The 16,993-nt window shown below is 42.6% G+C and overlaps 1 protein-coding gene and 1 long non-coding RNA gene across 2 annotated transcripts in view; one reads left to right on the top strand and one right to left on the bottom strand.

Moving 5' to 3' along the window:
- LOC111864283 (sonic hedgehog protein A) overlaps positions 1-16,993 on the top strand; it is a 168,669-nt gene that overhangs the window by 32,393 nt on the left and 119,283 nt on the right. The window lies entirely within an intron of this gene.
- Positions 5,334-16,993, bottom strand: part of LOC111864287 — a 136,008-nt gene continuing 124,348 nt past the window's right edge. Inside the window, exons 2-3 of the long non-coding RNA XR_002842769.2 lie at positions 7,100-7,179; positions 5,334-6,836 (exon numbers count right to left, since the gene is read on the bottom strand). This is a non-coding gene — a long non-coding RNA (uncharacterized LOC111864287). The remainder of the gene's footprint in view (positions 6,837-7,099; positions 7,180-16,993) is intronic.

Raw genomic sequence — 16,993 nt, 5'->3', positions numbered from 1 at the left:
TCATTCAAATACATGGTTTCAGTTCGACTTTCGAATAATATCTGTCAATATCACCGACTGTTCGATGATATATCAGTTTGTCATTGTTTGTCTGATACTTACGTGAACGTATTCAATTTATTTTGGTCATGATAACAGCCTTTTTATATTTAACAATACACTTTGCCAGTACAGCAACCCAACATTTTTGCTCTTCATTAAAACGTAAACACAGCCCTCTAAAGTTAAGCAAGCAATATTATATATTAATCAAAATGCATTGCAATTTCAGTTCAGTGTTAGAAGCTCACACCCGCTCGCTTAAATGTGATGCAGAGTTACCATGTGCTACGTCAAGGAAGGGATAAAACCGAAGAGAATTTACGATCTTCCGAGGTATAGGGCCGTGGAGGTATGTCTTACAGTATTATAGACACAATTCAGTGTGCCTTATGCCCTTCTTATGCACAATCACAAATCCCCGACGTCGTGGGTTATATTGCTCATTTGAGGTTAATTTTTACGGCGGTCTGATACAGCGCTCAGACAATGAACGAAATCTAAGGACTGTACTCGGAGCCTTGGGGCTGGTCATAGTCACCAGACTTCTCGCATAATGTTGTATCATTTACCCAGTCAGTTACTAGACTGAGAAGTAATTCATGGATACACTTAGGTAGGTCATACCGTACCTACAGTCAATACAAAATGTGACAGTGCATTTAAAGAGGTTATGTTATAGGAAACTGCGCCTTATGATACACTGAAACCAACTCGCCTTTGTTGTCATGAGGTTTCCAGTACATTGTTTGAAAACCCAGAAGACACTATAAGAAGCTTAAGACTTGTTCCCACTTGCCGCCATGTTGGTATTCTTGATGACAAGTGAATGTTTCCACTGCCGTCATATTCACACTCTATTTCACGAAAGTCCATGTATTACTGTCTGCAATTGTTGTCTCTAATTGAATATGTAAACAAAGGCACAGGCGGAAGGAAACGCCCAGCTTAACATGGCGTGCGTTCATGATGCCAGTAATCATGTAACACATGCTGCAGAGGTTTACTCTTCACGTCAGACGTTGTTAATCATTTGTCTACTCACAGGGACAATTAAGATATAAAAACAAAAAACAAACTCCGTGGTTTTAGTCCGCAAGCGAACTATACCGACCGAGCGACCGCCGCTTGTCGGCGAAGTTAGTGCCAACTTTAGCGGATAGAGGATGTCGCGTGGTCAGCGCAAGGAATCCCCACGACCGTTAATTTCGGTTTTATAGACCGGAGCCGCTACTTTTTCACTCTAGTAGCCCCTCAATTACGCTGACGAGGCTGAGTGGACCCGTTCAAGACCCACTACTTTTCAGAAAATCTGGTAACGCCGGGAATCGGAACCCGGGACCTCTAGATCTGTAGCCAGGAACTCTAACCGCTAGACTACAGAGGCGGTTGACAATTAAGACATATGAATATAAAACAGATTCTGCATAGGTGTAAAAACAGTTACTTTAAAGCTGAAAACCCACTGACGCGACTAGTCGCGAGCGGCTAGCCGCTCTTTGTCGCGCGCGTCCGTTAGTTGTACATATTAGGCGTGCGACAGCTCTGTAGCCTGTGTGCCGCGTTCCAAAACTTAACCGCGTGCGGCTCATAAAAGCAATACAAATAACGGTCGCGAGCGACAACACTTGACAAACCGCGCGCGGCTTGTCGCCTCAGTGGGTTTTCAGCCTAACAGTGCGCTCCCTCGAACTTTCCCGGTAGGTGACGTCACACATAGGGGAGCGTTGGAGAAGAAACGAGCAGCTTATTTCCGTGCTGTGCCATCACATCAGAACAGGTACTCTGTTGCATGGGCCCACTACGCTGCGACACTTGCAAAACTACAACATTGCAGTAGCTGGAAGTTCATTCGGTCACGTCACTAGATACACCACTGGAATCATTGTCGCAGGCATCTGATTGAACTATCCGTTGGTTTGTTCTCAGGCAGACGCAAACCCACATATGCCTTTTCAGTATTCGTAACTTTGTCACAAATCTGACCCCTCTCGTTTTGTTCCCGTTACACTCAACTGTTTCAAGTCTTGCTCCTTTAAATTAAACGTCTCTGCGAAACGGGTTGTTTGAAAGCACTTGAGGTTCTCACAGCGATGTTTATGAAGAGCACAACCAACGTTTCGGAGGAAAGTATCGCCTCCACCTTCAGGGGTCGAAGAATAAGCCGAGCAAGATTCCAGCTACACGGCGTTATGTTCAGCATTTAAATTGTTTTTTTATGGGATTCAGGTCAGGGTCGTCAAGGTTGAAAGGCGAGCACTGGGGCGAGAATCAGGTTCAACAAGAATTGCTTGTAAGGTGGTTTATGAATTAGAACCAAGTTAGAGAACTGCGGTTTAAGCATTTCGTGACAATGCGGAACGCTATGCTCAAGTAGCTAGTTAATCTTCATTTGTACTGCATCTTATACTGCTCGTACTTTGTACTGTGGTCCTTTGTTCGACTCAATTAACCGATTTCCGTCGGAAATATTGAATTAGCTTCTCATACAGCCATTTTCCATAATTATTTTTTCGTTCGATTATGATGATCTAATCTGGTTAGTTCTCCATAAAAAATGAGCGCTAAGACTATTTCTCTCGTCGGTATATACAATATCTAACCGTTTACATTGTCGATGCCATCGCTGATTTGTATCGTCACATCATGAATTCACTGATAGCGTCTGAGGAAATGATGTAAGATTCATCCACACACACAAACAGGTTTTCCTTCTCGCCTGAGTCGCGAGATGTCTGTGAAGAAGTGATGCACAGTAAAACCTCGCTAATCCGGATAAAAATACAACGAAATGCTGTTCACGGTTGAGTAAATACTCAAAAAGACACATGGCATTTAGGTAGGCAGAGGAGTTGCTTGTCTGTTCAGAAAAATACTTGACAGTTTCTTGAAACTTGCATTATACGTTAAAAAACAAGCACATATTCTGATTCTTCTATAGATAAAGAAATGCATTGTCTTTTTATAGTTTCTAAACAAAGGGCCTGCAGAGATATTTTGATTTATGTCCATCGGCATTACTTATGTAAAACTTTCCATTATATTTCTGTCTGATATTATGCTCTTCAATTAAAATATGCCTGTCCGTTTTAGAATTTATCTGCCTCCTGAATCCCGGATCCCTCATACTATTTTCTCAGACTTGACTGCCCTCTTTCAAGCCTATCGAACTTGTCACAATTTTTTTTTTTAATCTGCAGGAACAAGAAAAACCTACTGTGTCTCGGTGAAATTTTGTACATTTTGTAGAATGATGTAAAAATCTAGGTTCAATATCAGGCTTTGTAGGAATACGTGCCTAATTGATTGCAAGCCACGAAAGAAGTTGAAGTTTTCATCTCACAATTTCTCTTCTCGCTTTCTTGTTTAATTTATATATTTCATCTTATAGTATGCACTTCGATAACCGTAGAGATATCAGTTCCCTGTTCCACGTTTTCCAGTGGAATATATTTCACTACTTTTTGTTTCGTTGTCCAATAAACCTGAAACAACATGCAGTAAACTGCTACCCACGTTTAACTGTGTCATTTTTTTAATGCTAGTGGGGTGGGACTAAGTCCCTTGTACTGCGGCCACTTCTAGCCTATTGTACCAGCCCCAGATGATAGGTGAGGGTGATTGTGGAGCAATTGGTGGAATGAAGATTGACAGGGGAAACCGAAGTACTCGGAGAAAACCTGCCCCAGTGCCACTTTGTCCACCATAAATCCCACTTGACCAGACCCGGGATCGAACCCGGACCGCCGCGGTGAGAAGCCAGCGAATCACCGCTTGAGCTATGGCACGGCCCTTTAACTGTGTAAGATTTTATCTTTAAATTTTGGTAATACGCGAGACATAATTGCGGTGAAAACATTGTTAAACCAGCAATGGTATGCTAGGGTGCACACAACTGGACCTCGTATCATTTAAGAGAAAATCATCAAACTCTTGAAATAAATGGTGTCTATATTTAGATGCATTTCTGACTAAAATGCACGAGTAAATTAAATTACTAATAAATTATATTGTCGCGTGTAAGGGTGTACCCGTGACGAAACTAGCGTGTTCTAGTTAGGATGATTGGATTTATTAGCACTTCAGTTACAGTCTCTCTTAAATACAATTAGTGCAGCGCTGTCACTGATTTACACACTTCACAGTTCACTGTTGCACGTACACTAGGATTCTCTGTCTTCACTAGTCGTCTCCTGGCAACGGATCTCAACACAGGGACTGTAATAATCTCACTGAATTACACATTCCAGATATTACACATAAGGTCTTCTCTTCACAGCTGCACTCTTGTAACTAACTCTTAACTACACTGCACTGCACTCCTAACTTTTTTCCTTGCGGCTTCGTGTCCTTGACTCACGGCTTCTCAACTACGACTACTCGTAAACGACCTTTGTTGCCCTCTATAAACCTTCGGCACGGACCACGCAGAAAACGCCTATTGTAGACGTGTTTACAGTTCTGTTCCCTAGAACTGGGCATGGCGCAGACCACATTGAAAACAAGTCACGTGATTGCTACCTAGCGAGTTTATTGGCGCGCTGGCTGCTGTCTGCAGAAAAGACGTCACGTGACAACTACCCACGGTTACGGTGACGTCATTTCATCTGCGCAGAAGTGTGTTTATCGATACATTGCACAGAAATGGGTTGCATAATTCCGTTGTTCTGTTGTTGCATATTGGACCATGTTTACAGAGCCGTTGCCTGGCAATGCGTTGATCAAATCCGTTATAATATTAACAGTACTACTTTACAGACGCACTGTTACAAAAGATAAAGCACCACAGTAGTGTACAAGACGAAGGAAACTTAACTCGAGTCAGTGTTATGCTACTGTAAATATACTAATATAAAAGCATTACGTCCCTGAAATTCAAAAGTTCACGAGAATTACAGATATCGTTAACGTCTTTTATATCATTGTTGCATTATTCGCGGTGTACTTGATTAATAAGAATAACGTTAAAGCAGTATATTTTGAGAGAAGTACTTAAATTACGGGTTTAAAAGATTGTTGAGAAAATTAGCAGAATGAAATACGCGGCTGTGTAGCAAATTGCAGCAATACGTAACGAGAACTTCGTGACTTACACGCGAAATGAAATCTTCAGCTGTCACAGGAATGGCAAACCACTGTCACAACCACCAGCTTTAGCGTAAACTGAGATTTCAGCTAAGATGGGTCATTACAGGTTCTGTTTACGTCAATGTGTCGAGCCTCTTTCTAATTTAGATTCCATGAAGATGCTTTTTTTTTTTTTTTTGCGCAAGATATATTTTTCTCTATTATTCTCTACACTCCGAACAGAGAGAGCTATAGTGGCACGGAGAACTGTAGCTACAAGGAAACAAAACCCATTTTTATAACGCTTATTATCAAACATTTTCATCTGAGACGTAAACCTATAAAATTAAGGAGTTAAGGAGCTGAGCCGCCTCGCAAACCCACATCGCTCTGCAGAGAATGTGAAGCAGCAACAATTTCACCAAGTCTTGTCAGGGTGTAAGGGTACAGTGAGTAGGGTTGGCACCACTGGACTTCATGCTGGCTAGTAGAAACATCACACTTAATTATGGTACCAGGAAGTGAAGAGGGTCACTATCCCTGCTTGCATTATAAGAATAGACTAGCAGCATCATAAAATTTCGACGGACTGAGATAGTAGCACGGATGGGAAATAGAAATACTTAGAGAGTTTGGGCGTGGAAACCAACTAGAAAACTGCTTCCCGAATTCGGAACCCGACAAGAAACTCTAATACTAAATGTACTTCAAGGATGGAGCTTGCATTGATCTCGAAGGCTTTTGTGTTAGCAGCTTTGAACATTTCAGCATTGACATCAATGTGTAAGGTATTACGCTCCAGTATTTAGAAGACTTGATGGAAAGGGTTCGCTTGAAAGACTTAGGCGTAAATGGGAGGATAAAAAATGGTCTTCAGAAAATAAGGGGATGGTGTGAACATGATTCAGCTAGCTCAGAATTTGGACAAGTGGAAGGCTCTTTTAAACATGATAATGAACTTTCAGGAAATTTTTTGACTACCTGAATAGCAGTAGTTTCTCGTGAAGGACCCTGCCCAATGGAGTTAGTTACAAATTACGTTTAGTACGGAATAATTTCGCTCCTAGATGCGTCGACCTAGAGGATGTGAAAGCAGCCTCGCTCCTTGACAATTGATATAGGTGCGAAGTCTATTACACACACGGGCAGCCGTTACTTATCCGCCATTGCATGGTTGTGCCTCAGACCCCTTCAAGCGGGATCGAAGAGAGAGCTTCTCAACGTCTTTGTAACACAAACTTTGCTCGGCAAGTTACTACAATTTTGGACTGGACTTTGGTATTAGCCTGTGATTTGGACGGTTACTGCACTGCAACTTTCAAGGAGACGAATCCAAAGGCTTTTGTATGGTAACAATACGAATATCACTGGACAAGATCTTTCGGTTTGGACACAAAAGAAATAATTATCATTGGCGGGTAAAACATTACGAAGTCCATATTGTCTATGAGCACGTATCGCTAGCATTTAATTATCATAAAAGATAAGACTTTATGTCGGAGGATCGTAAATCTTTCTTATAGCCAACAAGCACAATGGCATCGTCGTATGAGAGAATTTGCTTTATGACCTTACGGTCGAAGTTCGGTTCCTGTCTGGGACGTTTTCTTCGCCGCCGAAAAACAAACCAGAGCCCATCTTCATCTAGTATGAATGGGCATTTACTACATTTTAGTCATCATTCATCTCCATCTGAGCATAGGCGTTCCTTTCGTTTCTTGAAAAGTTTCCTGTAAAACGAATTAGAAGAAAAGAGTTCAGATGCCACGACCTCATGGCAGGTGTGACAGATCAAGGCCTGTATGTATAGTAACTTGCAAGACAGATAATTTGGTGCGTAAAAACATAATTAATTAATTTCGGTTCAAACACTCATTGGAATTCATTCTTTATTGCAACAAGTTTTACCGGGTCAAATTTTTAGTTTTATTTTGTCAAAAACTAAGAAAAAATGCCGAGTCGTTTTATAACAAGACTGCAGGTAGAACCCTACCTTTTGAACTGGTGAAGAAATCCTGGTCTTTCACTCGGTGAAGGAAAAATCCGGTCTCTAGTTGAACGGTACAGAGATCCCTAGACAGGCAGAAGAACAGATTTCAAACTCAGCAGTCAAAAATATCTTTGGGATATCAAAAAACTGATACAGTACCAGTTAGTTCCTTGAAAGCAATCGTTCAGATATTCTGCCTTTACGTTGCAGGAATTAAAGCAACTTCTTGTTGATGACGTAATTCTTTCCACGCCCTCCAATCAATTTTTCGTCTCAATTTAAGCCCATTAAGTGATCTGAAGAGAGAATTTAGATCAATACCACTATAAAAGTACATAAATTCATACTTCTATTTGCAATTATTTTTTCACTTGGTAATTAACGGAAATATATACGCATTTTCACGTATTTTTAAATTATGTTGCAGTGTTGTATCACTTTTATATAATCACAAAGAGACCAGAGTCACCAGGTTTACATTTGTAACATTAATCCTCAGTTTTCAGTCTCGCGTCTCCTGTGAGACAGGGATACACACAGGTGTTCCTCGTCTAAATGGACGGAGGCAGAGAGAATGCGGTAAGGTAGCTTAATCTTAGTTTTCCACTTCCTGCCAGCAATTTCCAGCATCAGCTCAGCAACTGGCAACAGCCTTGAAGACCAGGTCTGAATTTTCGGTGTCGCTTGTAATTGTCTTCCCTCTCCTGTGTCCAGGCAGAATCTGCAGCCCGTCGAGTCTCTACAGGCATCGAAAGCTGCTCACCATAGTTGAAACGGTCGGAGCGTATAGCTCTTCACTCTCTCCAATTTATTATTACTAGATGTGGGATTTTATATCTTTATGGGGTGGCGTTTAAGCAAATGATTAACTGCAGTTGTTTGCTACTAGGTGGTGTCTGTAAGAAACTGAGTTCATTGCCAGTTTGTTTATGGCTTCATCACTTAAGGATGTATTTATTTGCTCTTGCGCGCTTCGTGTAACAGCAATATTAGTCACTGTGCTCCCTCTCTCTCGCTCCGTAAATGACAGACTGTCGATCAAACAGCACGGGAACCAGTGGCATGTATACCATAAATGGCACGCGAGACTTTTTCGGAGGCGAAAAATCAAAGAGCTGTATTTAACATTATAACAATAGTAATTCGTATTTTTATATATATATATATCAAGTACCGAACTCTATTGTCTTTTGCGATAGACCCAGTTCCCACATAGAGATCCAGCCCCCCCCCCCATCAATTGTCTCAGATTTATTCTCTGTAGAGCTATGACAAGATAAGAATACACAAAACTATAATTTTGCCTGTGGTTCTGTATGGGTGTGAAACTTGGTCTCTGACATTAAGAGAGGAACATAGACTGAGGGTGTTTGAGACCAGGGTGTTGAGGAGAAAATTTGACCGAAGAGGGATGAAGTGACAGGAGGTTGGAGAAAACTGCACGATGATGAACTTCATAACATGTACTCTTCTCCAAGTATAATTAGAATAATCAAGTGAAGGAGGATGAGGTTGGTAGGGCATGTAGCACGAATTGGGGAGAAGCAGAATGTATATAGGATATTGGTGGCGAAGGAAAAAGGAAAGAGACCACTGGGAAGACCAAGGGACAATATAAAATTGATCTTAGAGAGACAGAATGGGATGGTATTGATTGGATTGATCTGGCTGAGGACAGGGATCAGTGGAGCAGTGAAGGGCTCGTGTGAACAAGATAATGAACATTCGGGTTCCATAAAATGCTGGGAAATTCTCGAGTAGCTACAGAATTGGCGGCTCCTCCAGAAGGGCTCAGCTCCATGAGTGAGTAAGTAAGTAAAGGAAGAGCTATGACAAGGGGTCTGGTTGCTCGAGACGGAAGAAAAGGCGGTGGACGAGAGTGATGGAGGAAGGAAGAATTTTTGCATTGTTTATGATTCGGACTAGTGTTGTCATTAGGTACGAAGACAGCTGTCAGTTAAATGTTGTTACGCATGAATTCTGCATGCTTTGGATGGGTGTAGAACTTGGTTTCTGGGCTCCTCTGTTTGAGAATAGGCTGCTAAGGAAATTCGTACTGGTAATTGTATTAAGGTAACAAAGCAAGCGGGTTAAAACGAATGGACCATAGGCATGCACGGGAAGATGGAAGAAAAAACGTGTATAAAATAATCTTAAAACCTAAAGGGAAGAGACCATTTGGGAGACCTAGGCGTAGATGGGAGGATGATGTAAGGTATGAATTTCTGAACTTATTTTTCTGGCTTAGAACAGGGTCCCGGCGGCAGAGTATTGTGAACATGGTAATCAATCTTCATATTTCATAAAAGGCGGGGAATTTCCTACGTAGCTGAGCAACTGTACGTTCATCAGTGAGGCCGTGCTTCATGGAGCAGGTTCATTTTGTCACGCGAGTTTGGGAAAGATGGTATAGTGACACATTTTGAATCTCTGCTATTGAGGTTCACAGTGCTGGTGGTGAAAATGGAGTTAGGAGAGCGGTAGCGGAAACCAGTTCTTGATATGACTACCCATCCCCGACCGCCGGTCGACCCAGGAAAATTTCCTTCTGTGTGCAAACACTGGCCACGTCACAGTCATTGAGGGGCTGCACTTCCGGAGAAACAATTGATTGTTGTGTTCCCACAGAGGTTGTGAGATGGCGTTAAGCGAAGGGCTGCAGGAACACAGGAAGACTGGAAACAAACAACTGAGACAACAGAAAGACACTTAAACAGTGGCGACGGTACATGCATTCATGACGCAATCCATGTCCAGAAATCTTATGAGATTACTGAAAATAAGAAACGATACAAAAAGATGTGAACACGAGTTTCAATAAAGTGATTTATTCCCACCGCCTTGTATAAACTTGTCTGGCACACTACTCGATTTCCTGAATATGTATCCAATCAAACAAGCCGTAAAATTTATAATCCTTCCAGTGAAGTGCCTGAGAAAAATGGCTACAAGATCCACTCTTACTTTTTAATATGTTTATGGCATATCTAGTGACGCTTTCAGTAGCTAAGATTACAAAACTTCGAATGTCACAGTTGTTAGTGAATGATGAGGGTCGTTTGAAGACGCATAAAGGCCTAATTTGAGATACTATCATATTTGTCTGGAGCGACTGAGAAAGTCCACTAACATTTGGTTACAGTATGAAGATTCCGACTCGAGATGTGAACCTTGGACCTCCGGAATACGAAGCGGGAGTGCAACCCGCTAGACCGTGACTTCTGCTTACACTCTTCAAATTTCTTGATACCCGGTTTCAGTATATTCCTGATCTGAGAACAGCAGTGCCCCTGGTTAGACATGGACTGACGCTTCCCAACGAGGGAGCCCTCTAACACGCGTAGAGAACGCCAAGATACCGGGAGAGTTTGGGGACAGTTTCCCCTCTGAACCTTTGCTCTGGAAAGTGTCTGTTCCTACCTTGTAGCCTTGATAGTGCCCGAACTTGGCTTCTTTTCCTATCTTAGTTTCCATATGTGTAGCACAAATTAACGCAACCAACCTCATGGCGCAGAGCCGTTCTTGAGAAGCTTATAGTCGTTCACCCAGCATAGAAATGTACCCATTTTATGGAATCCGCAAATTTACTTTTGATTTTGAAATTCAAATTTATGATACCGTATAGGTCTTGGTATATGGTCACCAACTTTACGAAAACCCTTCGGGATAAAGGCCATCCATGGTAAAATGTTACAAACTTTTCGGAAAACCCTTCGGGATAGGGGTCATTTATGGTAGATGGTCACCAACTTTTCGGAAAACCCTTCGGGATAGGGGTCATCTATGGTAGATGGTCACCAACTTTTCGGAAAACCCTTCTGGATAGGGGCCATCTATGGTAGATGGTCACCAACTTTACGAAAACCCTTCTGGATAAGGGGCCATCTATGGTAGAATGTCAGCAACTTTTCGGAAAACCCTTCTGGATAGGGCCATCTATGAAGATGGTCACCAACTTTACGAAAACCCTTCTGGATAAGGGGCCATCTATGGTAGAATGTCAGCAACTTTTCGGAAAACCCTTCTGGATAGGGCCATCTATGAAGGATGGTCACCAACTTTTCGGAAACCCTTCTGGATAGGGGCCATCTGTGGTAGAATGTCAGCAACTTTTCGGAAAACCCTTCTGGGTAGGGGCCATCTATGGTAGATGGTCACCAACTTTTCGGAAAACCCTTCGGGATAGAGGCCGTCTATTCTGGAGATAAGGGCGTCAGACGCCTCCAAAACTTCGGTACTCAGTTCCAAATATTCAGTGCCATGAACATTTCAGCTCTCATAGTTTCTGCCTTCAGTGGAGCTATCTTTACCCAGATGAGTGCAGTCCACACCCTCACAGTGCACTTATCAAATATCTCTTGACACTGTACCTTCCCTCAGCTCCTAGGTCTCCCACGCCATCATTTTCTAACATTTTATATAGGCATGTGCATTTTTTCTCTCATACATGTTCCGTTAATTTCACCTTTCCATCACCATAACAGTATTGGTTGAAAACTGATGACTATGAAAGCATACTCCATTTCCTGCTGTTTTTCGCCTTTGGACCAAAACATTCTTCTATCCGGTTTGCGCCCCAGAAGTAAAAAATGTTCTAGAAATCGACACAGGATATTTCGATTAACTTCGATCTATAACCTCACTGCGCAGATCACACATTCGCCCAAAATAACAGCCCCCCCCCCTTACCATGCTTGACATTAGCAACGGATATGACGTGCAGCATATCCAGCAGGCCGTGACGTGCGCAGGGGCCGAGAGATCCGGCGGGTGTCGAATTCCAGGGTCGCATTACACTCTCTGCTTCGTCGTGTAATTGTTCCCAGGACTTTCCGCTTGGCGAGAGGGAAAGAAATCTTGTTTCTGAAGTCAGTAATTATTGATCGGAAAATTCTACCACTGCTTAGCGTGAGGCATTACCTAACATTCCATGCTGAACACGTGATCTGTATGAAGCAGGTACAACTCAGTATAATTGCTAGGCTGTGGGTTCGATTCCCTGCAGAGATAGGAATTTTTCTCTTCATCGCCCACCCAGCTTCCTACTCAGTCTCTTTCTCTGGGGTTAAAGTGGTTGGAACGTGAAGCTGACAATTTACCTCCATCTAGTGTCGCAGTTAAGACTGTGTATTATAAAAGGTTAATCAACTCCGTCCAGTGTGCCTGATAAAATGTTTTTTTCTTTCTTTCCTTTTTAATATTTCATCCTTGACATATTTCGGTCTTTGAGACCATCAGAAGGATATACCAGTACGGTCAGAAACTACCATTAGTAGTATTACTATTAGTAGTTTCCACCTGTGTTGATATATCCTTCTGAAGATGGTCTGTAAACGTGTCAAGGATCAAAGATTAAATAGGAAAGAAAGAAAAATATATTTTATCAGTCACGCTGGACTGAGTTGATTAACTTTATAATATTGCTAGTGTGACGGACCAGGATGAACCAAATCAAAATTAAGACTGTAATTCTAAAGCTATACCTCCACTCCCCCATACGTCTTAAAGACAGTTTTACCTTACATGTTAACTGTCGTACCACGCTTCAAAAGGTGAGATGGGATTAACGCTGGCAACACCGTCGGCCCAGAACGTTCAGAGATGTGAACACCCAATCACGACTGACGTCACGCCAAACAAATATTTGTGCATGTTTCTGGTACGACTTTTAGCACTATCGGCCATTATTAAAACAAACATTCCAGGCGGAGTGATGAGTGCGTAAAAAATTAAAAGCAGGGAAGGAATGAATATTCCGATACGTACGCGAGGTGCATACGTACTGAGGGCCAGGAGGCTGTCATTGGAGCGACCTCCTCATTACTGCATTGAGGCCAGCCGCCTTCAGTCTGGGGCGTCAAGCTGACATCTCACATCTTTGTACAGGAAGTGGAGCTTTACTTCCATGTCTATATACGTTTCCAGTAGTAAGTTGCATATAGGATACTGGTTAGAAAGCCAGAAGGAAAGAGGCCACTAGGAAGACCAAGACGTAGGTGGGTGGACAATATTAAAATGGATCTTAGATAGAATAGAGTGGTATGGACTGGATCGTTTTGGTTGAGAATAGGGACCAGTGGAGGGCTCTTATGGACATGGTAATGAACATCCGGGTTCCATAAGTTCTTGCATTGCTGAGCAACTGTCGGATTGTCAAGGAGGACTCAGCTCCATGAAGTTAGTAGTTTCACTGGAATACGAGTATATATATTTTCAGCCCCATTCTCTGCCACCCTGCATACCTCGTTGCTCTGATGTTCATTTATTGAGGATGTAATTCCACTGCTATTTAACGTTCGAGGTTTCACATTGAACAGGTTCAGTAGTTATGTTTCCTTGTGTTTCATTACAATCTTATGTTCCAAATAACAGGTTTTTAAACAATACATGTATTCTGTATTAGGGGAAGTTTTTGTCCTGTGACCTATCAGCTTCTGTGGCGCCCAAAGCACTGCGTGTGTTATGCTGGGTCATTTCTAATCAAAACTGAATTTCTTTTCCCCCTTGGAACTACAACCCCAGTGGGCCTAGGCCTACCTCCATGAACTTCTCCGTTCACTTCGGCTTTTCTAGATCTTACACAGTCGGTAGGACTCCTTGGGCGAGTGATCAGCTCGTCGCAAGGCCTCTACCTGTACAAAAGCACAGAAAAACGCACACACACACAAACAAAACATCCATGTCCTGAGTGGGATTCGAACCTACGATCTCGGTTTCCAAGCAAGCGAAGACAGTACATGCCTTAGACCGCTCGGCTACCGTGACCGGCTCAAAACTAAATTAGAGTAACAATTTTTAGTGTAGAGCCTCACTACCGATGTCAGCGAAATTCAGTAAAATGTTCTGAGACGAGACATGCTGACGGATACGACGGCCCCTATGGTCCATGAATCTGACGTGCTGTGATTCGTTCAAAGAACGCACACACATCTACACACACCTATTTGTAGTTCTTGCTCATGTGGTCAAATCTAAAGAAGGATCTATCCTTATAGGGTACCCCACAAGGGAAACTGTAATGCAAATCTGCGCTAGCAGAGTGGAGTTACATGCGAGTATGTGTGTATGTATTCGGGTACACCTGAATGGAATAAGTGACATGCTACAATAGCTACCTTCTGAGTGCCTGCGGTTACCATAGAAACGTAAAATTAATCCGTGAGAGCACTGCTGTTATTAAAATGTGTTGCATATCTTGAGTGTGGAATATCAGTTAAATGCAAAAATATGTGAGAATGAAACCTTAAAACCCACAGGCATTTTATAAAATAAAAAAATAAGTTCACGGGGAAACCATAAAAGTCTGAAACTGACGGCCATTTTAGACATTGTGAATGGAAAGTGGAATTCTTCTTAGAAGGAAGAAGAAAAAAGAATAGAGAGAGAGAGAGAGAGTAAGAGCGAGAGAGAGATAAAGGTCGGTTGTTCTTTCTTCTAGTTTTCAAATGTGATGTTTTGTGCCGCAGGCGGCCTAGATGGACGGACGGCTCAGCCAAACAGCTGCCTTTGGGAGGCTGAGGAGCCAATCCAGTCATTCCCCGCGCCACACGAAACTGCGGGTAACAGCGGCCTAAGTCCACAGCATGCTCATAATTGCCTACGTGAAACAGAACCTTCCTTGACAAGCTGAAACTTCACGCCATTGCGCCACTGGACCCGTCGGGAAGCATGTCGGTTCAGTCTCTACAGTCCTTTGGATCTTGGTCACTTTTCAGTTTCTTAAACCTATACACAGTCGGTAGGACTCCTTGGACGGGGGAGCAGCCCGTCCAGGACCTCTGCCTGTACACAGAACAACACAAAAAGCACACAGACATCCGTGCTTCGAGTGGGATTCGAATCCACGACGTCACTGTTGGAGCGGCCCACTGTGATCGGCCCGAACTATTTCTGTTAAATCCACTTAACCTTATCCTCACAGCTGTGACTAATTCTTCCAAGTAGTCTCGATTTTGAAAGTTTCCGACAAAAATTTGATAGTGCGCGTCTCCTTCACCTCGTGCGTGTTACATGGACCATCAGATCGTGCTGGTGAGTAAGAGATGCAGAGCTTTCCCAGTCATCTGCACACGGATCATCCTTAGTTCCAAATTTCCGCAGTATTTCTTTTTTCTGACACCCCCAGCTCGCGTTCATTCCAAATAATGGAGAGTAGAGGTACACAGAAGATCGAAATATTTTTAATCCTCATGTATCTACAAAGCACGCGGAAAATAAAAGACTCTGAACCGAATCATGTCTGTACTCCTATGTTGCTCGTAAAGTAGTCGTTCCCAAGAACTTCCACGAAGTACCATTATCAGCATAAGCTGATACTCTCTGTGGGCCCGTTCTGTATTCTAATGACGAGACGTGAACAGTCGACTTTATTTAAGCACCTATATTCTTAACCTCACATTTATATTTTATACATTTCAACGTGTGTCTTCCTATTGTAGGTGATCGTATCTCTCAATCGGGAAGCCATTAGAACGTGACAGTGTGTAGGCCTACTTTGAACAAAGTTAGTTTTATCAGATTCCTCCATTCCCATGAAATTAATCGTGGCAACGAATATGTCATATGGACAAACTTATCTAGCGTAAAGTTGTGCCAATGCTTAAGGATCACGCCACGAGCTGAGTACAGTGTCACGCCTTCCTAACCTCAACACAAGATGGAGATGGGTGGACAGCCGTGGTCTGATCGCTTTACCACAGAGGAAAGAATCTCCTGTGTCCATTTCATAGGAGATCAAACGGGTAACAGAGCCGAAGCGGATATGACGAAAAGAATACTCCTTGCCTGTACGGGAAACAAGCGATTGTCCAGACCGCGCCATAGCTCAAGCGGTTAGTCGCTGGCTTTCCACAGCGGCGGCCCGGGTTGGATCCCGGGTCTGGTCAAGTGGGATTTGTGGTGAACAAAGTGGCGCTGGGGTAGCTTTTCTCCGAGTACTTCGGTTTCCCTTACCAATCTTCATTCCACCAAATTCTCCATCATCATAATCACCCTGGGCAAGTACAATAGGCCAATCAGTGACAACCGTGCCAAGTGGACCCAATTGGACTCCACCCCGCAATATGCGAATAAAAAAAAAGACCCATGGTAGAACGCAATGGCGGGTTTTTGTGAATAAAATGATGAGCATCGTTTAGGAAAATGGATTTTTTAACAGATGGGCGATTACCAGATGACTTAAGAATTTCCTGTAGTTGCACTACGACAGAGTTAGATATGTAGAGATTTATCACCAGATTTCATTTAGGTCTTCGTGTGAATTCGTAGCCATGGCTGGTTGAAGTAACGCTTTGGATTCTATTGTTAATTCCACAACAGTTGCCGCAAGATCGTGGCCTTGCACTGTATTGGACCTGTTTTCTTGTAGGGCTGACTAATTTGTCGTCAGAGCATGCCAGTGGGTGGACCTCTTTGTGTACATTTAAGTGATTCTGCAATTTTTTACGAGACGAGGACACGGGTGTCACACTATAAAATACATTTTATACATAAAAGACTTCCAGGAAAACTAATGGAGATGAAAACTCTGTCTCAGTAACCGTGTTTAACCTCCAAACACTTGAAACACTTCATTCGCTTCCGCGGTTCTTCACTTCTTTTTGTCCACACTGGGAATTCGTTGCGCAATCCACGTGTGAGTTTCCCAACACCACACTCTGACCATAATATCCGACTCGAGGTAAAGAACAATAACTTTAAATTTTTAGAATGTTGAAACTTCTTGATAATTTAGAATGAAGATTTTCGTCAACAATTTGCATGACAGACAGGAGGTCTGTTTCTTCTTTTTGTTAATCTGTTTAGCATATTCGTTTCCTTTGGAATGTACACACAAACAACTCTGCTGCAAAACAGCCCGCAAGTTATGTACATATAGGCCTATAGATCTCTGATATG

The sequence above is a fragment of the Cryptotermes secundus genome, unplaced genomic scaffold, assembly GCF_002891405.2.
Source record: "Cryptotermes secundus unplaced genomic scaffold, Csec_1.0 scaffold33, whole genome shotgun sequence".
NCBI classification, from domain to species: domain Eukaryota; kingdom Metazoa; phylum Arthropoda; class Insecta; order Blattodea; family Kalotermitidae; genus Cryptotermes; species Cryptotermes secundus.
The sequence above is the reverse complement of the archived record's forward strand: the minus strand, read 5'-3'. Positions and strand labels throughout refer to the sequence as shown.